At 38.6% G+C, this 23,645-nt stretch overlaps 1 pseudogene across 1 annotated transcript in view; it reads right to left on the bottom strand.

Moving 5' to 3' along the window:
* Nucleotides 1–14,731: 14,731 nt before the first annotated feature.
* LOC137726138 (cold-regulated 413 plasma membrane protein 4-like) overlaps nucleotides 14,732–23,645 on the bottom strand; it is a 38,960-nt pseudogene continuing 30,046 nt past the window's right edge. The window contains exons 3-5 of the transcript XR_015962157.1: nucleotides 17,548–17,601; nucleotides 17,364–17,434; nucleotides 14,732–17,146 (exon numbers count right to left, since the gene is read on the bottom strand). The product of XR_015962157.1 is annotated as a cold-regulated 413 plasma membrane protein 4-like (transcript). The remainder of the gene's footprint in view (nucleotides 17,147–17,363; nucleotides 17,435–17,547; nucleotides 17,602–23,645) is intronic.

Here is a 23,645-nt window from a genome sequence, read left to right as displayed (position 1 = left end):
AAAGCAACAGGAAATCAATTTGTATGCAAGTGTGTCATGTGTGGAGAAGGACCTGATGCGAGTTTTATACGCGCACAAATTAAACCCTCTTTTTGTCAAATTGTAGTATAGGTGCAAGTAGGGATCGTTCTGGACCGGGGATTAGGAGGGATTGCAAATCTCTTGGAAACTGACTCAAAAACGTAAAATAAAGTTTAAAACACTAAACTAGACTCAAAGAATGCAAAATTAAAGTTTAAAACACTAAGACAAACCAAAAACTCAAAATGCTTTAAAAACACAAACTAAATTGAATTCTAACTAAAATGAACATTAAAGCAAAAGGGGGATTGAGGTTTTTACGAAAATTGAAATAACGAAACAAGTTAATAAACTAGACAGAATGTAAATATGAAATTTATGGATGAATGCTAGCTAAGGGGTTCATCTCCATACATGTTACACTTGCATACAAGATTGATTCTCAGTTGGTCTTTCGATAAATTATGAAACTCAACGCCCCGGGTTAATTAGGTCCGCTTAAATTAACCGTCAAGTTCTCCTTAAGTTAATGAATTGGATGGGTTAGCGCAACGCAATTCACCACATTCTCCAAAAGTCCTTTACGTGAAAAGCACAATAAAGATACAATCAAAGATCATTAAGCATTATGAAAACTATAAGTGTTGACGAGGCATTCGTTACTATGGAATACGCATGAAACTTATGCCAAGAATTCGTTTAACGCGATTGTTTATAAGCAACCTCCACTACTTGTGAATATAAGTTCATAACGATTAGGTGAAATTCACTTATATTCTAGCGTCATATTTATGCATGAAAATTAAGCACGCATTCTTAATAAACATTCATAAATAAGTTATCAATCAAACGGTTAAACAAATTGAATCCACAACTTATGAAATTCCAACGAAAGTTAATCAATTCATATTGCAAATATAAACATAGTTTCGAATCACCCCCTAGCTAAAGGGGGTTTAGTTCCTCATATCTTTGAAATCAAAGAAACGCCTAAACATTCCAACAACTCAAACTTGAATTGTATGAACGTTTAGGCACTCTTCTCTTCCATTCCTTATACGTACAAAACAAAGAGAATTAAAATGAAACATTGAAATCAAAGAATCACCTAAACATTCCAACAACTCAAACTTGAATTGTATGAACGTTTAGGTCCTCTTCTCTTCCTCGTTGTTGTAGCACAAGGTCTAAGGTGAGGTTTGGGGGATTATGGAAATGGATGAGGAGTGGTGGAATGGGGACTCACGGTTTTGGATTCTAAGGGGAAGTGTTTGTGTTAGTTGTGGTGTGAGAAATGGAGAGATGGAATGGGGAGTGAATGAATGCAAGGGTATTTATAGGAGTAGTGGAGGGAACATATGGCTATGTCATTTGTAGGTGAAGTAAGTGTGTGAGGTTGGTGAAGTAAGTGGAGGTTGTAGGTGAACTAGGTGGATGTTGTAGGTGAAGTACATGTGTTTAAATGGTTGAAATGTGTAGATGATTATGAGTGATAAGTGATAAGTGTATGATATGTTAAGTGATAAGTGAATGATTATGATAAGTGATAAATGAATGTATGATATGATAAGTGGTGAATGATATGTGGTTATGATAAGTGATAAGTGGTGATGATATGTGATAAGTAATGAGTGGTGATGATAAGTATGGAGCATGTGAATTAACTAATGAAGGAAATGCATGTGCAATGACAATGTGTTAGAATGGATGTGTGTTATGCATGGCATGATTGGGATTAGGAAAGGTTTTAAATGTCCTAAAACTAAAGAGAACAAGGTTCCAACACTTTGGTCTTCAATTAGGTCTTCAATTTCGTCCAACACTTTGGCGCCAAGCATAAGCTATCCATCCTTAGCCCAAAAGTGCTCCAAAAGTCTCCAAAATGCATCTTTTTGCTCCTTTAGCCCTTTGGACCTATAAACACACGAAAATAGCTTAAAGTACTAAAATAACTAAAGAAACATAATGTAAATGCACGAGAACAAGCCATTTAAGTCGCATGAATATGCTCCTATCAGGACCCTCTAGCTAGCTTATCACCCATAAATTCACCTAATTAAGTCTTTAAATCTGTTTGTTTTACTTTAAATTCGTCAAAACCAATCCCCCCCCCCCCCTTTTAATATTTTGTGTTTTACTTAGTTAGAACCTGTTTTAGTTTGTTTGCTTTAGTGTTTTGTGTCAAAGTTAAGTTAGAATTCGTCCAAAGTAAGTCCTAGTGTCTGTTTTGAGTCTTTTTTATTGTTTTGAGCTATTTTTAGTCTTTTTAGTTTGTTTTGAGTTCTTTGAGTCTAGTTAAGTGTTTTCAAGCCTAGTTTTATGTTTTTGAGTCAGTTTTAAGTAGATTAGAAATCCTTCCTAATCCCCGGCCTAGAACGATCCCTACTTACATCTTTACTACAATTGTCAATAAGAGGGTTTAATTTGAGTGCTAGTTTATAACACATCACTAAGTGCCCGACGGACACATCGATGGGCCCGGATTACCGACGAGGGAGAGGTGTCTGCTTCGACTTCCACCATAGATGGAGAGGGAGCCAACACATGTAATACATCTTTTTGTGAAAAAATCTAATTTAATAAATTTAATATACTATTATTTGATTCCTTTATGTGTGAATTGTTGGGTACTTGTGTTGGTTGTATTGTATATTTGTTTGTAGGTTTTGGGAAATGTTGTAATTTTAGGGAAAATTTTGTCGAATTTTTTGTAGATTATTTAATTTGTTTTTACAGTAACTTATTTCATTTTTTGCTGCTCGTAAAAACACTAGGGGCCCATGTAGACTCATGGGCACCTCACAGCTCACCCGTACCACCCAAGAGCGTATAAAGATTACTTGGGATGCTCGACATCGGGAGACATCAACAAAGGAGTAGCACAACCGTTTGGTCCACAATATTGGCTCCAATGTGCGTTGCCATTGCCCATGCAGTGGAAGTCTTGGAGACTTGTCCCACATGAGACTAAGGACGCCATTCTTCATGAGCAATCAGTTAGCAAAATCTATTGTTTCATTATTTTTTAAGTAAATTGTGAAAATTAATAATTGTTAACTTTGATTAATTTTTATCTTATTCGCATCATCCTTATGAGCGCGAGGACCTTGATGCCAATCAAACCAAATAAATCCAGGAACTTTTCATTGGCAGGTTCACTTAGTGGAAGAGTGACCTCCACAAGTATTTCCAGAAATTCGACGATCTGGCTATCGCTTTAGCACATGGGTGCCACTTAGAGTTGGTGAAGCACCCTAAAAATTGGGCCTGGCTTTGCACCCATTTTCAGGACGAAAAATACTTGGTAAATGAATTATATAAATTATTTTAGATTAATAATATTTTATCAATACTTTAATTCCATTTATTAATTTATTTGAATACTTTATAATTAATATCGGCACTAGTACGGTTCGTTTCTTTTTAACATAAAAGAGCCAAGGCCAACACAATAAATAGGTCGAAGAAGAAGCTTATTCACCACTTCGGCTCTCGACGCTTCTCATACAGGATGGAGGAGAGACGTCCGATGACCACATTTAAAAAAAAATAAAAAATTATTACTCTTACTCTAAATTACACAACTAATAACTCGTGTCTTTATTAATTTTTAAAGCAGACAGGGTCGAAGTTTCCTGAGATTGACACGTTCAAGAAGGTGTACGTGCTGCCTGGTGATGAGTTGACGGAGGAGCTCCATGTAAGTTTTTGTAATTTTTAAATTTATAATTCTTATTCATTTTAAATAAAGGTTATATAAATATTGATTAACTTGCTTTTATAAGTAGGAAAACTAATGAAAAGAGTTTGAAAACTTTGAGTTTTAATGATAAGGACAAAATAAAGGCTAAAGTGAATAGTATTTGTCACATCCCGGCCTGGGGGGGACCACTTCTCGGGCCCGCTCCACCACCTTAGCACAATATTGTCCGCTTTGGGCTTACCATTCCTTCACGGTTTTGTTTTTGGGAACTCACGAGCAACTTCCCAGTGAGTCACCCATCATGGGATTACTCTAGCCCCCTTCTCGCTTAACTTCGGAGTTCCTACGGAACCCGAAGCCAGTGAGCTCCCAAAAGGCCTCGTGCTAGGTAGGGATGGGAATATACATTTAAGGATCACTCCCCTGGGCGATGTGGGATGTCACAATCCACCCCCCTTAGGGGCCCGACGTCCTCGTCGGCACACCACGACCAGGGTTAGGCTCTCATACCATATTGTCACATCCCGGCTCGGGGGGGGGACCACTTCCCGGGCCCACTCCACCACCTTAGCATGATATTGTCCGCTTTGGGCTTACCATTCCCTCACGGTTTTGTTTTTGGGAACTCACGAGCAACTTCCCAGTGAGTCACCCATCATGGGATTGCTCTAGCCCCCTTCTCGCTTAACTTCGAAGTTCCTACGGAACCCGAAGCCAGTGAGCTCCCAAAAGGCCTTGTGCTAGGTAAGGATGGGAATATACATTTAAGGATCACTCCCCTGGGCGATGTGGGATGTCACAGTATCAGGATTGACTTTTTAGTGTAAAAATATGGCTTTTCATTAAATTGAATAGTACCGTGGGCTTTTCGTTAAAACTCCCGTTATAATTATTGGCTACTATGGTTAAGAGGAGTCCGGCTGTCCTCGAGGAAGTGGCTTCCTAACTTCCCCTTGACACCGTGGTGAAGGAGTTACCCCCCTTAAGGATGCAGGTCTCTGTATCACGATAGATACCCTCGACCAGAAACTAGGTCTTAGGCGGGCGAAGATGTATCGGGGGATGGGAAATCCCCGCCATCATGAGACAGGAGCCTCCTCTTCCACCTCCACCTCGGGACAGGTCGCATCATTGACGGAGCAAGTAGAGGAATTCCAACGGCAGGTGATGGCCTAAAATCAGCACATTGCGACGTAGATTACCCATATCGCCACCTAGCATGCTCATATTACTACCCAAGAGTCTAGGATGGCCCAGATCATCATCGCACTTTTGAGGGGAGGCTTCGACATCCCTGCTGCTACACCTCCTTCTACTACACCTTCTACTAACTAGACCCTCGACCCAGCACAGCCGACTGCCGGAGCTGACTCTAATAATTTTTTTTTTTTAATTAAACATTCGTACTTTTAAAAAATTTCCTAGCTTGTACGTACATTTTCACATATATTTTTAATTAATATTTTTTTTTATCAATTACTGTTCCTAATTCAATTTAACCAAACAAAATTATTTTGTTTAAAATTTAGTTTATATATAATTTTATTTTAAAAAAAAAATTAACAATGGTCTGCCCGACAAAATAATCCTATTAACAAACGCGAAAACAAAGTACAATCTTGCGATAAGGAGAGCTTTGTCCCATAAAAGTATTGGCAATGAAAGACACCTTCGTTGCTCTATCTTGCGCCACGAACATCTTTGTCCCTTTAAACTCATGCAAGGAGTTTTATTTCATCGCACTTACAGGTATGTGCGATGATTGCGATTTCTATTTCGTCGCCAAAACTGTTTTATGTAGTAGTGTTAAAAAATTATAGAAATTATTAAAAAATATAAAAAATTATAAAAAGCTAATTAAAAATATAAAAAATTATAATTTTTTCTATAAATATTTAACCATGTTCTTTCACTTTACACTACATTTCAATATTTTCGAATACTTTCAAATAATTTTTTTATTATTATCCGAAATTAAAAATACAGTTATCTTTTATTATTTTATAAAATAAAAAATAAAAAAATACTAATATTTTAATACGAATTGTCTGGGCTATTCAACTTAGGGATGGATTGTGTTGCTTATTGCCCATGAGGTCCTTCCTACACTGAAAGTGCTCTTAGAATCTCACAATGGTTTTAGGTATTCTGTTGCCTTTGTTGATGACTTTTCTCGAGCCAATTTGATACTTGATTCTATGAGTGAGGTTCTATCATGCTTCAAAAGATTTTTTTGTAAGGAAATTGTGAATCAATTTGGTACTCGATTCAAGGTGTTCCGATCTGATAATGGCACTGAGTTTATGACAAGTTTATTTTCAGGTTTTTTAATTGATCAAGGCATCGTACATTGAACGAGTTGTTTGGGTACACCCTAACAAAATGGGGTGGTGGAGAGAAAAAAATGTGGATCTTCTTGAGAAAAACTCATGTTTCAAATGAATGTTCCCAAGAAGTTTTGGTCGCATGGAGTTTTACTACTATATACCTAAGTAATAGACTTCCAACTCGTACTCTTGGCTCCAAGTCACCCTTTGAAGTTCTTAAAAACAAAAGATGAATATCTTGCATTTGTGTTTTTGGATGTACATGCTTTGTTCATGTTCAAGCTGCTCATCGAGATAAATTTGATCCTTGAGCTATAAAGTTTGTATTTCATGGATATTCGTAATTAAAAAAAAAAAAAAAAAAAAAAAAAGGGTACAAGTGTTATGATCCTAAAACAAGGAAAATACTAATCTCTCGTGATGTTCAATTTTGAAACGAAGGTATTCTTTGACAAACAGTCTGGAGCTAAATTTCAGGGGAGCTCTTTGTTGATCAAGTACATTTTCCAATTGTTGATCAGGTACCTTTGCCAACTTTTTTTTACTTATCTTACTTTTTGCAAGCATATCAAAAATTTTCTTCTATGATCAATCGGTATAAACATCAACAATTCCAGTACATCAAATTTATCTCATGATGATTCTAAAATTGCAGCAGAAAATTATCATTCAACTCATGATCATGAAGGCTAGGTATCCAATTCAAAATTACATGTCTCATGAAAATGTTTCTTCATCACATTATGCTTTTCTAAGCAGCATTTCAAAGGCATTTGGACCTAAATCCTTTCAAGAAGCCTCTACTCAACCAGTGTGGAGGAATGCGATGAAAGTAAACTGCTCGTTTTTCCTTCCCCGCGAGTATTGTCAAATTACCAAAAGGAAAGAAACCTGTTGCTTGTAGATGAGTTTACAGGACTAAATTCAATAGTGATGGTTCGATTGAAAGACATAAGGCAAGGCTAATCAGCAAAGTTTTCACTTAAACCTATTGAGTAGATTATAACGAAACCTGTATTCCAGTTGCAAATTAAGATGAACATAGTTTGAGTGCTTCTGTATATTGTCGTCAATATGTGCATTCCTCAAGGGCATCCTCAAGAATATAAAAAGGTATGGTTTTGCAAATTAAATAAAGCACTTTATGCTCTCAAGCAATCTCCAAGGGCCTGGTATACGAAGCTTAGCTCAGTTCTCGAAAGTATAGGTTTCAAGAGTAGCTATGCTGATTCTTCTTTGTTTGTTAAGGCATGACCATTTGGAAAGCTTGTTGTTTGATTTATATTGATGATATTATTATCACTTGAAGTAACATGGATGAAATAAAGAAGCTCAAGTCTTTTCTCTCTTAAGAAGTTTTCAATAAAGATTTAGGTGTTCTAGAATACTTCCTTGGCATTGAAATGGCTTTTTTGAAAAGTGATTGTTTCTTAATCAAATGAACTATATGATGGCTCATCTTCAAGACACTGGAAAGCAAATTATGATGTTGGGCATTATCAAAGACTGGTTGAGAGACTTATTTATCTCACAATCACTCGCCCAAACATAACGTATGTTGTTAGCTTAGAGAGTCAACATATGCATGCTCCAAGAACTAACCATTTGCAGGCAGTCGGAAGAATTCTACGATATCTAAAAGGTTCTCTAGGACAAGGTGTGATGATGAAAAAGAATGACATAATGAGATAGTTGGATAAAACGATGCCAATTGGATGGGCTGTAAAGCAGATAGGAAGTCCACTACTTGATATTGTACATTTGTCAGAGAAAATCTAGTCACTTCAAAGAGTAAGAAATAAAATGTAGTTGCTTGTTCAAGTGCGGAAGCTTAATATAGAGATATCGTTTATAACCAATAAGTTAATATGGTTTCGAGCTCTTCTTAACGACTTGGGATTTGGTTCACCACAACCCATGAAATTATTCAGCGATAATCAAGTTCCCATACACATTGCCTCTACTACTATATTCCATGAAAGAACCACATACATTGAAGTTAATTGTCATTTTGTTTAGGAAAATGTTCAAGACAATACCATCCAAATGATGTTTGTTAAAAGTGGAGAGCAGCTGGCTGACATCTTAACCAAATGCCTATTTAAGACTCAATTTCAAAACTTTCTCTTCAAGCTTGTCTACTTCAATATTCTTGCATTAGCTTGAGATGAAGTGTTGGAATAATTATATTGTTCTTTGATTACATTTATAAGAGCATATCTAAAAGAGATGTCAAAACTTTATTTGATGGCTAATGTGGCCCAAAACTTTATTTGATGGCTAACGTGGCCAATTGAATACAAATGTTAAATCTCCTTCTTTTGCAATGGATGTGTGTTTGGACCTAAAATTATTGGGCTGGGCTGAGTATGGAATTGTTCTCGTCCCAGAAGCTCTGCTTGAGGATTGCTACAAACCAGCCAGTTCATGGGCCGCCTAACTAAGGTCGGCCAAGTCCTGTTTGGGAAAAGAATATTCCAGATGAATAGGAAGTGGTGGGCCCTATTGCGAAGCGGATGAAGGAAGAGGTTAAGTCCTGATGCAGTAAGGATTCTTAGCCAGATAAAGATATTGAAAAGTGGAAGTGAATGTGGCCTAATAAAAGGTTGAATTCAAAATCCTAATAGAAGGGGGATTGGCCGAGATAAGATGGATTGGGGTAAGGTGTCCTAGTTCGAGTGTGGTTAGGATTTGTTTTTGCTGCTATAAATAGAGAACGGTGTGCGCAATTAAAGTCTCTCCAATTCAACACACAATTGCCCTGCGCAAACCTCACAAACAAACTTGAGATTTTTCATTTTCTTTTTCCGCTAACACATCTTCAGTTTGGATAAGCAACATTGTTGCCATAAAATCAATCGACCAAGGAGCACTTTCAGTTTGGATAAACAGCACTGCATCGAGGTCGCTGGTTACCTATCCAAGTCTCGGTCAAGAAGGGTTTCCGAATCCTTATTGGCAGAGGTCACCTTATTAGCATTCTCGGCGAAGTAAGGTGTTACGAGTTACGACATTCGGCACATTGAACGCTGAGTAATTTTATGATTGGATACTCACAAATGAGTTTCAGAGTTCGGCATTCTGACGGTTGAACCACATTTACCATCAAGACATACGTCACCTTTGAGTACTTCTGTCCATATAGTTTGGTGTCGATTCGACGTGCTTATACTCTCACGAATATAATCACTGTGACCGAATCTGGCGCCGATGATTCGTGAACTTCACAGAATTAGCAGCCTTGTCTTCAAGCTCGAGAATCCAAAGGCCGAGACTTGTTCCTTCCTCGGCTGCAGTCGCAAAATCAAGAAGTCAGCAACACGCTCAACGCAATAACAACAAATTTTACTCCTCGGCCGACGAGTTGGCACGCTCGACATCAACCGAAGGACGTAGTTAGTTCATTAGTTACTCAGCCTGCGCGCCACGTAGGCTTTGTAATTTTTAGGGTCAACAATGTGTCAAATATTTATTTTATTATTACATTGGGCTCCATGGTTACATCAGCTATTAAAAAATAATTGAAATTGATTTTAAGTTTTAATTCTATTGGTTGTCAATGGGACCTAAAAATTAAGAAAATTAAATTAAATATATTGGACTCCTTTTTCTTCTGTGAAAAAAAAAATGCTATAAAGTAAGGAGTCAAATAACTTAATTGCCACACCACATATGGCATCTCCTTTGGAGAATACCTAAATGTCTTTGAGTCTTATTTGATATATTTGACATCACTTTTGAAGATGATCTAAGGTGGCTGGGTGGTGTAAATGTGTTGGGTTCCTAGGGGACTTTTCAAATTATGATCAATAAGACTAGCTAATCAACTATACCGTGGACGTAGGCTAATTTGCCGAACCACATAAACTTGTGCTTTGTTAGTTCTTACTATTTTTCCACATGAACCATATGTATTTACTCCTAGCCAGTGTATATTTGTTTTATTTCCTTCCTTCCAAGGAAGAATGCATGACTTTAGGAAAGTAATTATCCTCCTTTTTAGCGAAGGCAACTAATGCAGACTTGTAACAAAGCAAGACATTAAAGTAATTGATTGCTTTGAATCTAGTGTGGTTAGGTGAGGTTGAATAAAGTAATTCGTCTTAGAAATACCTTATCTCTGATCTCAAAGCCATAAATGCTTGAATCTACATTGCTTAGCATATAATTAAATGATGTTACCCATTAATTTGTGTAGCGAACCAATACGCCTACAACATTTTCTAATTTTGGTCTCGATTTGTCAGTTAATCCATCAACCTCATCGACATTGTCAGATGCTGCCAGTGGAGGTGTGGTTCAAATCCATCAACCTCATCGACCTTTCGATTCAATTCATATTGGAGGTGTGGTTCTAATGCTTATGTTATTTATCACACACTATCTACATCGAAATAGACTCAAACAAAAGGATGACTCGGTCGGAAACTTGATAGGAGCATATTTATCCGACTTTGTTAGCCTATTTCCTTGCATTTACTTAGTTTATATTTATTAGAGTGTTTTAAGCTATTTTCGTGTGTTTATAGGTCCAAATGGCAAAAGTGGCAAGAAAAGGCAATTTGGAGTATTTTAGAGCAGTTTTGGGCTTGGAATGAATAGCACATGCATGGAGTGAGGTGGATGGACGTTTTTGAAGATCAAAAGAGGCTCGGAATGTGCTAAAAAGTTGAAAAAATTAATTCAAGACATAGAAGATAAGGAATCAGCTAAAGAGAATGAACATTATCCAAAACCTTTTCCAATCCTGTTTTATCTCAACCTTATCCAATCTTATATTCTCTAACATTATCCAAACTAATCTTATCATATCCTAATCCTATCCTACCTTCTTTCCAGCTGCATGGGGGAGTTATTTTCACATTAGAACATCTAATATCAGAATTCTAGAAGCCTAAAAAGGTGCCGCACCACCCTTTCCTTATTCTCCCTGGTTTCTGCCATGTAATTAGCTTTTTCCTTGTGGCATTGGAGTGTGTAATCCTTCTCCAACACAACCTTGTCGTGCCCCCCTAGCCCTATAAATACCCATATCTGCTGCATAATTGAGAGAAGAGCCTTAGAGAGAAATTCAGAGAAATTAAACACTTTGTGCCACAGCTTTGTAAGGAAGGAGAGCTTGGAGTCGTGCCTGCCATCCAAAGCCTTTAGGATTGATGGAGCTTTTCTAAGTGTATTTTATCCTTAGTTTTAGTCCAATGTTTGTTTTAATTTGGTTTTTAGTTATGATGAACATGTGGAACTAATTTCGTTTTAGCTAGAGGTGAATTCAAAGCCATGAACATATATGTGAAATGAATTGATTGCAGCTAGTTATTGTTTCATAAATCGTGAATGCAATTTACTTAACTGTTTGATTGATAACTTATTCTTGTATGTTAATTAAGGAGGCCTACTTAGTTTGCATGCATGAATTTGATGCTAAAATATAAGGGAATTTCACCTAATAGTTATGACCTTATATTTACAAGTAGTGGAGGTTGGTAGTCACAATCGCGTTAAGTAAATTCCTGGTAGGAGTATCATGCAGTTCATAGTTACGAATGCCATGTCAATGCTTATGATTTTCACAGAACTTAATGATCTTTGATATGTATCTCTATTATGCAGTTCATGTAGGGAACTTGATAAGAATAATTTGGTTGCATCGTTGAGTCCAATTCAATGAATTTAGGAAAATCTGAGAGTCAATTTGTGCAGTTCACGGTTAATTTGGGGCATTGTCATTCGTGGTTTATAGGAATAATAACTGGAAATCGATTTGTATGCATATGTATCATGTGTGGAGAATGACCCTCTTGCTAGCTTTTCACCCCTTTAAGTTACCTTAGTTTCTTACCACCCTTACTTTGTTTCTGCAACCTACTTCGTTTTAGTTTAAAATCAGTCTAAACAAACCCCCCCCCCCCCCCCCCCCGGGTTAGTATTTTTAGTCAAGTCTAGAAATCGTCCAAATTACCCTTTAGTACATGTTTTGAGTCAATTTGTTTGTTTTGCATTGTTTTGAGTCAGTTTGGTTAGTTTTGTGTTTTTAAGTCTCATTTGTGTTAATTAACAACCCTTCTAATCCCCGGCCTAGAACAATCCCTACTTACGTATACTACAATTGTCTAAAAAGGGTTTCATTTGTGTGTTATTTTTTGATAGTTGTAGTATGTGAAAGTATGGATCGTTCTAGGCCGGGGATTAGAAGGGATGCTAATCTACACTAATTAGACTCAAAAACAGAAAACTAGACTCAAACAACTCAAAACAAGCTAAATTAACTAAAATAACACAAAACTAAATTAAATTGACTCAAAACAAGCACTAGAAAGAAGTTTGGACGAAATTTAAACTAAAAAGACTCAAAATACTCAATGGAGGTTGCTTTGACGAATTTAACTAAAACTAAGCAGATTGCAAAAACGAATTAAGTTTGGTACGAAATTGGGTGAATTATGGGTGAAAAACTAGCTAGAGGGTTCATCTCCACACATGACACATATGCATACAAATCGATTCTCAGTTATTATTCCAATAAACCATGAATGACAATGCCCCAAGTTAATCGTGAACTGCACAAATTAACCATCAGATTTTCCTAAATTCATTGAATTGGACTCAGTGACGCAACCAAATTATTCTTATCAAGTTTCCTATATGAACTGCATGATAGAGATACATATCAAAGATCATTAAGTTCTATGAAAATCATAAGCATTGACAAGGCATTCGTAACTAGGAACTGCATGATACTCCTACCATGGATTTACTTAACACAATCATGACTAGTGACTTCCACTACTTATAAATATAAGTTCATAACTATTAGGTGAAATTCCCATATATTTTAGCATCAAATTCATGCATGCAAACTAAGTGTGCACCCTTAATCAACATACAAGAATAAGTTATCAATCAAACAGAAAAGTAAATCACATTCATGTTTTATAAAACAATAACTGGATGTAATCAATTCATATCACATATATGTTCATGGCTTTGAATCCACCTCTAGCTAAAAAGAAATTAGTTCCACATGTTCATCATAATTGAAAACCAAATTAAAACAAACATTGGACTAAAACTAAGGTTAGAATACACCTAGGAACGCTCCAACAATCCCAAAGGCCTTGGATGGCAGGCATGGCTCCAAGCTCTTCTTCTCCTTCTTTCCTTGCAAAGCTACGGCACAAAGTGTTTAATTTCTCTTAATTTGTCTCTCTATGGTTGTCCCTAAATCTCTGCAGGAACTTCATATATATAGGGTTAAAATGGCTTAATCCAATAAGGAAAGGGATTGAGTTGTTTGAATGGATTAGGACTCCTAGAATCAGATGGGAAGTATTTAGAATAGGATAAGGACTCCTGTTGCAGCTGGAGATAAGTTTAGATAATTTTGGATTAAATAGGATAATGTTTGGATAATATGGGATAAGATAAGATAAGATTGGATAAGATAGGATAAGGTTGGATAACATCTCCTTGTTTTCAATTGATTCCTTGTCTTCCAAGCCTTAATTTAATTCTTCCAGATTTGTAGCACATTTTTAGCATCATTTGTCACCAAAAACGTCCATCCATTATGCTCCATACACATGTTATCCAATCCAAGTCCAAAACTGTTCTAAAATGCTCCAAATTGCCTTTTCTTGCCAACTTTACCGTTTAGACCTACAAACACACGAAAATAACTAAGTAAATGCAAGGAAATAGGCTAACAAAGTCGTAGAAATATGCTCCTATCAATTCTCCCAACTGCAGAATCTCCTTTTTCCTTTTATTTGCCTTTCTTTTTTCGTAAAGAAAATTAAAGGGTTTACGTAGCATCTATTCCTCTTTCTTTTCTTCTTTTTCTTTTGCTTTATAACTCAAAGCAATCTATTAATTGGTTCATATTCACATCTTGTTTTTCCTTGGAAATTAAATGCAAATGTCAACGTATGAGTTTTGCACCATAGTTTTTGCTCAAAACATATAAACTAACGAAATGCGAATAGGGCAAAAATAAAGCAATGTATGACGAGAAGAAAACAAAAAATAGTCTTGCAATATTCTTTAAAAAATTATATTTTTGAAGGCTAAACGTAGCCTAAGTTATTTAGCTATCTATGACTGGAGATGACATAACACCTAGGCTCTTGCATTTGGAAACAACATGAGGATTGCAGGTTAGAGAAGGGTTGATGATTGTAGTATTGCAAATGAGACAGGAGTCTCATGGGATTACAAGAACACCAATAATGTTCTTTTTTTCGGTCGTGAATAATGATAAACATCATTTGCACACACAAAACTGACCATTTATTAGAAAATGTGAGCAAATGTGTCATTTTGTACAATATCATTACCCCAAGAACAAATATTAGAACAAAAACTATCTTGCAACAACTAAATTGAGAAATGGCTAGTTTGTAAGAACTAGAAAAATGATGGTTTTGTTTTTGTTAACCCAATAGCAACGCTTTCTATTGGTCTGTTAGCCAAAGCTTTTCCATAAATGAATCCCAGCCAAAACCAAAACCAAAAAGAAAAAGGAAAAAGGAAAAAGGAAAAAGGAAAAAGGAAAAGTAAAGTAGGCCGACAACTACTTTGGCTAAAGCTAGTAGGTAGGACTGTCCGATCCTTGCCTTGAGAAAGTTAGGTTTACCGCCTCCGCCGATGTCAATAAAGTGTGGAGTTATAGAAAGATGAGTGTGCGGGGTGCAAGGCCAAGAGTTTGTGCATAGCACCAAAGAGTGCAAACATGTTGAGAGAAGCTCTTCCATCCGATCTGGTCATGACCAACAGAGGGGGAGAGAGAAAGCGATCAGCGTCGACGCTTCTCAAGCATTTGAGGAGTCGAGGATTTGTATATATCATTGCATTTTCTGAAAAGTTATGCATCCGGAACATGGTGTTTGGATAAACTTGGTAAGATCCTTCAATGTAAAGAATTTTCAAAGAAATGATAAGTTTAGCAAATTTTTTACAAGGTGAATCGCGGAAGCACAAAAATCAAAGGAAAATTTTGGTACTTCTAAGGGATTCAGCTTGTGAAAAATTGATCAAATCTTTTGTTGCTTTGAATATTATTTACACTTACGGATATTAGCAAGTTCATTCAAACACCATGTTAAGGATGCATAATTTTCACAAAATACAATGATTCAAGTCCTTGACTCCTCAATTGCTTTGAGAAACTTTGATGGTGATATTTCTTTTCCGTTTGGAAGCTCACTATCATCTATGAAGGTTAATCACCTTATGAACCAAATTGCTATACAGATGGTTTGTAAAGTTGTAGCGTGTATCGCCATGAATAGGTAATCTACTCCATATTGTTTGGTACGGTGGTGGTAAGTGGTAACATATTGGGATCTCTCTCTCTCTCTCTCTCTCTCTCTCTCTCTCTCTCCCCCAATTCATGGTGATATGATGTATTTCTGAGCATACACACACATAAATAGCTGAAAAAGGATTGATGGAACGAAGGCAATTTTGGCTTACCTTGGAACAAAGTTGAAAAAGTTTGAAGGGTGGATTGGTTGTTCCTTTACTTTTTGTTTTATTGGCTTACCTTCATGTATAAGTAGTATTGATACCCTCGCACACATACATATATGTATCCCTACAACAAAACTCTGATACATGTTATCGTATAAATTCATATGGACACAATATATTAGCAGTATTGGGAAAATCTCTTGATAAAAAGAACAAAAACACAATTGATTTCTGAGCAATATTTGAATACTTATGTCCCTTTCTTAATTGCAATAGTTAGGCTGCAGCAAACAGTAATTCGGTTGCTTGATTATGTTGGGAATAAAAGTTATCAATGCTACGGAAACAGAGAAGTGAGAACAAACTGAACCAGATTCAGAAAAACAGATGAGTAAGTCATAGGCCACAACATAAGAAGTTTGCTTGATACCTTTCGTTTCTTTGATCAGTATGCAGCTGTGTTAGTATGTAATATATCTGGATGAAGGAAATTTATTAGAAGTAGAAAGCTGTGATGAAGGCAACTTAGCGTTTCCCAGGCTATTTGGGAGGATGCTGTTTATGAATATCACTGATTTCTATGTGAACCTTGATTGCATGTCCACATTGCAAAAACTTGATCTATCAGGAAGCAACTTTGTTAACCTTCCCACCTGCAATAACAATTTGTTAAATTGCAGGAACTTCGTTGTGTGACCGCAAGCTGTGGTGCCCATGTAATAATGCCGGAGGATGAACACACAAAGAAGAGGTATCAGGGATAACGAAGGTGGTGAAGATAATGAAGGCCGACTGGCCGAGGTCCATGAGGATGAAGATTCTGCATTATGTTATTTTTTTTTCCTGAAGTGAAGCTTGAAGGTTGCTGTTTGGTTCTACCTTTGTGTCTCTGTTGGCGCTTTGCGTGTTCCCTCATCTTGGAGAGAAGGAAAGAAGAAAATAAGGAGTTGCAATCATGATTGAAGGTTGTAATTAAGTTTACATTTGTTTCTTCTTTTGGTGGAAATTTAAGTTCCTTTGCAAAATAAATAGAATAGGATCAGACGAGATTATTCTCGATAACAATCAATGTAGGAGGCATAACACCCACCCTTGCCCGAAGAAAGGGGACCAATACTTCCTGGGAAAAAAAGGCTCAGTTAGATTATCCATAAACATATATACTTTCGATAAGTAAAAAAGATGAACTGTATCTTCAACAAGGTTTTTGCTCACGTTTTGATGATTGCAAACCATACGATACATACGGAAAGACAACAAAAATATGAATTGTTGTAGGATTACACGAATGAATGACACAAAAAGGAACCCGTGAAAATGTAGAAACTCAAAACCACTCCACATGAATCATGATGGTAAGCATGGTAGTAAAAGTCTGTAAGATGTAAAGTACAATTGCCCAAACAGGGTAGACGAACAAAATGATTATGCCAACAGTGTTTGATATTCCGCCAGGTTTGGTGAAAGCATCTCTGAACCCACCGGCTGCCCGGATGTGTTCTTGAAGCAAATAACCTGCGACGAGAAGACATTACAACACCAATCCAGTCGCCCCTCAGAGTGTCCGCAAATAAGCTAGGAGCAACCACTATAAGAAGAATCAACGCTGCCGGCAATTCCAGCCACTCTGGAGGTTATCATCACAGTTTGTGACCACAATCAGTAAACAGAATGGGATTAGGATAATGTAACAACCATTTTGCTCACCAGCATTATCACCGTATTAATTGCCGTTGGACGAGTTTAAATTTCAAAATTTGCCTAAGTAGACTGGTTAAATCAGTCATCCAACGGCGATTAAAGTAGTGGTAATGCTCACATTAGGAATTAAAACAATATTTTACCTGGGAAACGTTTAGGGAAGAAAAGCCGTAAGACAACACCAACGAAAGCAATCCATTTCCTACTTCTTCCCCTGAGAAAATACAGATTTTTTAGCTATAATCAGGGAGGGTTTAGGGAATAAACCGGACCGAAAACACAGATAACAGGAAATATGTAACTGCTGCACACAGTGTAGAAAGTCACCTGAAGATGTCGAACAATATCGAAGGAAGGGTGAAGAAAATGTAGGGGATCAATTAGGCCTGGCAAACGGGTCGTGTCTGTCGTGTCCGTGTCGTTTTCATGTAACACCTGTTATCTTAACGGGTCGTGTCGTATCACACCCATTATCTTAACGGGTCCTTAACAGGACGGGTAAAGTGACCTGACCCGTTATGACCTGTTAAGAAAAATGTATTTTTTTTTTCCTTAAATTTGCACATACCGGGGTAAAGTGACCTAGCCCGTTATGACCGACTATGACTCGTTAAGAAAAATATTTTTTTTTTCTTAAATTTGCACATACCACACATACCACACATTGCCACATTACTTCAAAACATTAAAACACATTTGTTATTTAAATACTACATCTACACTTGAAAATAAGAGCCTAATAAACAAACATCTATACACCCTAGTCTATTACAAAATATTAAATGTGCAAGGATATGCAAAATGAAAGAGTTTTTGTTTTCAAGGTTGTGAAGCCTTTCTCAAAAGTTTAAACCTTGCCAATGGAACTCAAAGCTTGGCATGTTATTCCTTTTACAAAATCCTCAATTTTCATCGATCATTATGACATAAGATTTTGTGGTATCCACCAGTGTAAATATTTTAAATTGAAGATCGAATTCATTCATTGTATTCATATAGGGTCAAGGAGTGTAGCTGTGAAAAAATCATCAAAATCAAAGTTAAAATAACCGTTAAATCGTGAATTTTCGTTGATAACCATTGAAAAGTTTTGTCCCGGTACTTGATCTCTGAATGTTTGTTTTTTGCGATTTTTGGCATATACGATCTTGAAGCATACAAACAAGTTTGACAGTTGGATCGTTGAAATTATTTTCGTAGAATGCGTATCCCATCAAAACGATAGATTCACTAACACTTAGAGTTTATTTTTACTTTCATTAAGTATAACATAAGATTTTGTGGTATCCACTAGGGTAAATATTTTAAATTGAAGATCAAATTCATTCATTATATTCATATAGTGTCAAGGAGTGTAGTTGTAAAAAATCATCAAAAGCAGAGTTAAAATAACCGTTAAATTGTGATTTTTCGTTGATAATCATCGAAAAGTTTTGTCCCATTACTTTATCTCTGAATGTTTGTTTTTTGCAATTTTTGGCGTATGCGATCTTGAAGTATATACAAACAAGTTTGATGGTTGGTGTGGACATCGAAATTTCGGTGAAATGAATGTTGACCAATAATTAAAATTTCAACGCTCACGTGTCACATAAATTTTACATGTAGCGTGTGACTCAACGAAAAATCGAAATAAATTGGAAAAGTCATCAAATAGGACACGTGTCATTACCTGGCAGAAATGATTTATTTCATCTGATTATTTAAATCCAAAAATCAAGTTTTGGAATTCTATAAATAGGAAGCCAAGGCATTCATTTTGAGAGGAAGAAGAAGAGAAAGAAAGAAGGGAATTTACATCACACCAAAACCTTGAAGCCTTGAAACTCTAAAGCTCTCAAGCAAAATCCCGAAGGATCAAGAAAACACTCTTCGTTCTTCGTCAAACCCTCCTTCAAGGTCAAGCCCCAACGGCCCTTGAAGAACTTCCGCCGACTCAAGATCAAGCCCCGACGGCCCCTTGAAGAAAGTGTTCATCATCCGTTCGTCCTAAGATCAAGCCCCAACGGCCCTTTGGATCAACAACCTCAACAAATCCACACATCCAATCAGTCTTCAAGATTAGGCCCAAAAGCCCTTGAAGATCCGCTCATCCATCAACCCTCAAGATCAAGCCCCGACGGCCCCTTGAAGAAATCCATACACCCAGTCTTCAAGATTAGGCCCAAAAGCCCTTGAAGATCCGCTCATCCATCAACCCTCAAGATCAAGCCCCGACGGCCCCCTTGAAGAAATCCATACACCCAGTCTTCAAGATCAAGTCCAACGCCCCTTGAAGATCCGTTCATCAACTGCTCATCCTTAGACCAAGCCCCGACGGCCCTTTGGATCAACAGCTCATCCACAAACCCACACCCTACGAAGATAGAATCAGAGGATCAAATTACAAAGAGATTGTAACCCCAAAATCATTAACACAAAAATATATTTTGTACACGTATTCTTGTTTCTTGTTTCAGGAACTTTTTTCGTTTTTACAAATTTGGCACGCCCAGTGGGACATCTCTACCTCTCATCTCTATCCTCAAATCATCGAAAAACGCAAATGGCATCAAGAAATGATCAAGCTGTTCCTGCAATCAAAGCAAAGAACAAGAACATCATCGCCGCAAGTGGTGATATTTCGGGCATCATAACCCGAAGTAAGGCAAGAGCTCTTTTTGCTGCGGCTTCCACCCCTGCATTAACTCTGTCAAAGGAACAAGAGCACTTGAGGTACGAGCCTGTGATCACCCTAGCCTCGCTAAGGGCATCAAAGGGGGAAAGCCCGAGGAAATACTCAGAGTCCCTACTCTCCGACGCTGATTCGAGCAGTAGTACAACCATGCAAGTCATGACCACTGGAGCAACTTCAATCAAGGAGCAGCTAGCTCAGATGAATGAAGCAATCGCAAAGCTCACACGGACTGTGGAAGAGAAGGACTTGCAGATTGCCGCACTTGTCAACCAACTAGATGCGCTGCCCGACGTGAAAGTCGACCCAAATATTAGCCTATTAAAGAAAGAAGACGACGAAGAAGATGAGCCACCAGTGGAGAAAGTTGAAGAGAAGCCGAAGCTAGACCAAGCAACGGCATTCATGGGATCTCTCTCTATCCAGCAGCTACAGGAGATGATCGCAAGCACTGTCAAGACACAGTACGAAGGTAGCTCGCATGACTCCGTTCTGTAGTCAAAGCCTTACTCCAAGAAGATTGATGCTTTGAAGATGCCAAGGGGTTATCAGCCCCCAAAATTCATGCAGTTCGATGGAAAAGGCAACCCGAAGCAACATGTCGCCCATTTCATTGAAACTTGCAACAATGCTGGGACAGAGGGAGACTACCTCGTCAAACAGTTCGTGCGTTCGCTGAAAAGTAACGCTTTTGACTGGTACACTGACCTCGAACCTGAGTCTATCAACAGTTGGGACCAGCTAGAAAGGGAATTCCTCAACCGTTTCTACAGCACTCGTCGTACTGTAAGCATGCTAGAGCTGACCAGTACGAAACAGTGGAGAGATGAACCTGTCGTCAACTACATAAATAGATGGCGCTCCTTAAGTCTGGATTGCAAAGATCGGCTTTCTGAAACCTCTGCCATTGAGATGTGCGTTCAAGGCATGCACTGGGGGTTACATTACATCCTCCAAGGCATAAAACCAAGAACATTCGAAGAGCTAGCAACTCGTTCCCACGACATGGAGCTGAGTATCGCTAATCATGGGAAAAAGGAGCCAATTACTAACTTCAATAAGGAGAAAGTATTCGCCCCAAATGTAGACAAGACCGGGAAGAAGCCCGCTAAGGAAGCTTTCACCGTCAACATTACCCCCATCAAGACCTCTTCAGCGCCCATCAAGACCTCCTCAGCGCCCATCAAGATCTCCTCCAAGAAGAAAGCGAAGGAGATAAAGACAAGTGAGCCTTCTCGCACCCAAGACAGATACAAGAGCACCTTGAGAGAGTTGGAACAGAAAACGTACCCTTTTCCTGACTCTGACATGGCTGCCATGTTAGATGACTTGCTAGAAAAAAAGGTGATTGAGCTACCCGAATGCAAGCGTCCTGAAGAAATGAATCGCACAAACGATCCTAGGTACTGCAAGTACCATCGTATTGTGAGCCATCCTGCTGGCAAGTGCTTCGTTCTCAAAGAACTCATCATGAAGCTAGCACAACAAGGGCAAATTGAGCTCGACCTTGAGGACACGGCCGCAACGCATACCACTACAATTGCGTTTGGATCGTTTAATCCTGTGCCTCTCCAAATGACACCTGACCGTTCCCGTGAATGCTTAAGTTGCACGACACCTCCTACACAACCATCACTGGAGAGAAGCGACCAAGATACACATGATGATGATGAAGAAGGATGGATATTGGTAACCTACAAAAAGATAAGGAAACCAAGACCACAAGTCATACAGCCAAAGGTGGAACAAAGAAGAAATCACCACGGCCGCAACAAAGCGAAGCCTAAAAGAAACATAAAGCATAATAAAACAACATATGTTAGGGAACCTATGGAGCAGGAGCCACGCATTCCAGTTTCCTTGCGTGAGTACTTCCCGAATGACTTTTTCCAACAGTGCACTACCGTGGCCTGTCACATGGTTGAAGTAGAAATAGAAGAGCCCTCAAAAGGCAAAGCTATCGCCACTGAGGTAGAAAAGACCCTTACACCTGGAGAAGGTCTGCCAACACACTTTAGCATCGAGGAAGCACTACCATTGCCAAAAAAGATGCGAAGAGCACTAGCAGCAGTCTTGGCAGGTCCCGACGACCACGAAGTGCAAGAAAGTAACGACGAAGGCTCGAAGCTTCAGCCACATGAATGTGCCACATGTTGTGCCACCCATGACGTAATTAACTTCACTGACGAAGACCTACTGTTGGGATCAAAGCCTCACAACCGTCCTCTCTTCGTCTCCGGGTACATAAAGGAATACAAAGTCAACCGCATGCTTGTGGATGGTGGGTCGGCCATAAACATCATGCCAAAATCAACAATGACCATAATCGGCATCAAGGTGAATGAACTATCCCTGAGCCGTCTGCTGATCCAGGGTTTTAACCAAGGAGGACAAAGGGCGATAGGCATGATCCGAGTAGAGATGACCATGGGTGAGCTCAAATCAAGCACGATATTCCACGTGATTGATGCAAGAACTTCCTATAGCTTGCTCTTAGGAAGACCTTGGATCCACGCAAATGGGGTAGTGCCGTCCACCCTTCACCAATGCCTAAAATTTTACCGAGAAGGAGTGAAGGTGATCCAAGGTGATACCAAGCCATTCACCGAAGCCGAATCACACTTTGCAGATGCCAAGTTCTACATGGATGAAGAGACGATACCCGAAGCCCTTCCGGAAGAGATCAAATCCACGGGCAGAGCAGCACCTAAAAAGCAGGAGTGGCAAGCCATGCCTGAAAAGCAAAAAGAGCAGGCCGGGCCATCTTCAAGCAAAGATGATGACGAGTTTGCTAAACCTACAACAACCAAAGGGAGTAGGATGCCGTCAGAAGGACCGAACGCACCCATATTCCGGTATATCCCGATGTCAAGAAGAAAGAATGGTCAATCTCCATTCGAAACTAGAAAAGCCGACACACAGTGGCACACGGATAACGTGAAGTTGCTCAAGACGAATGCAGTTTTGCCTCTGACACAGCTAGGGGGTGCTAAGGCCGCAAGACTACCACAAGGCTTCATAAAAGCTCTACCAAAGAAGGTGGAATCAAGCTTTCTTCCAACCAAGAGGACCGAGGAAGGTTTCGACCCTAACGCCTACAAACTCATGTCAAAGGCCGGGTACGACTTCGCTTCTTCTGCGGTGGCTGGAAAGAAGGTTTCAAACACTGTCAATGACGAAGAACGCAACCTCACCAAAACTCAAAAGAAGTTGAAAGAGCATGGTTACGGAGTTGACAACAACAAAGCCGGACTTGGTTTCACACCAAATGCACCTGTGATGATTTCAAGCCAAGCGAAAAACACTAGCACTCAATATGTCAACATAAGCATTGAACAAGACCAAGAAGAGCCTAAACCCTCCCCTCGGACGTCGGTCTTCGATAGGATGAGCCAGTCAAGCTCCAGAACTTCAGTGCTTAATCGCATTGGTGGTCAAGACCGAACCTCTGTCTTCAAGAGGCTTAACGCGCCGACATCCCAAAGCTCTGTTTTTGAAAGGTTGTTAAAGCCTAAGAAACAAAGCAACACAGTTATCTCTCCTCTGCGGCGATCAGCTTCAGAAAGGTTTGAAGATAATGGGAAGCCTTTTGGAAAGAGGAAGACAACACCAAAGGAAGAAAAGCTCAATGGGTTAGGAGAAAAGGACGACGTTCGAAGCTTGATTCCTTCAAGGATGAAGCGCCAAGCAATCCTAGAGGTTGACACAAAAGGACCACTAAAGGTAAGGAGGCGCATCATCGTCCACACTG

The sequence above is a fragment of the Pyrus communis genome, chromosome 5, assembly GCF_041283825.1.
Source record: "Pyrus communis isolate YQ-2024b chromosome 5, ASM4128382v1, whole genome shotgun sequence".
Taxonomy (NCBI): Eukaryota; Viridiplantae; Streptophyta; class Magnoliopsida; order Rosales; family Rosaceae; genus Pyrus; species Pyrus communis.
The sequence above is the reverse complement of the archived record's forward strand: the minus strand, read 5'-3'. Positions and strand labels throughout refer to the sequence as shown.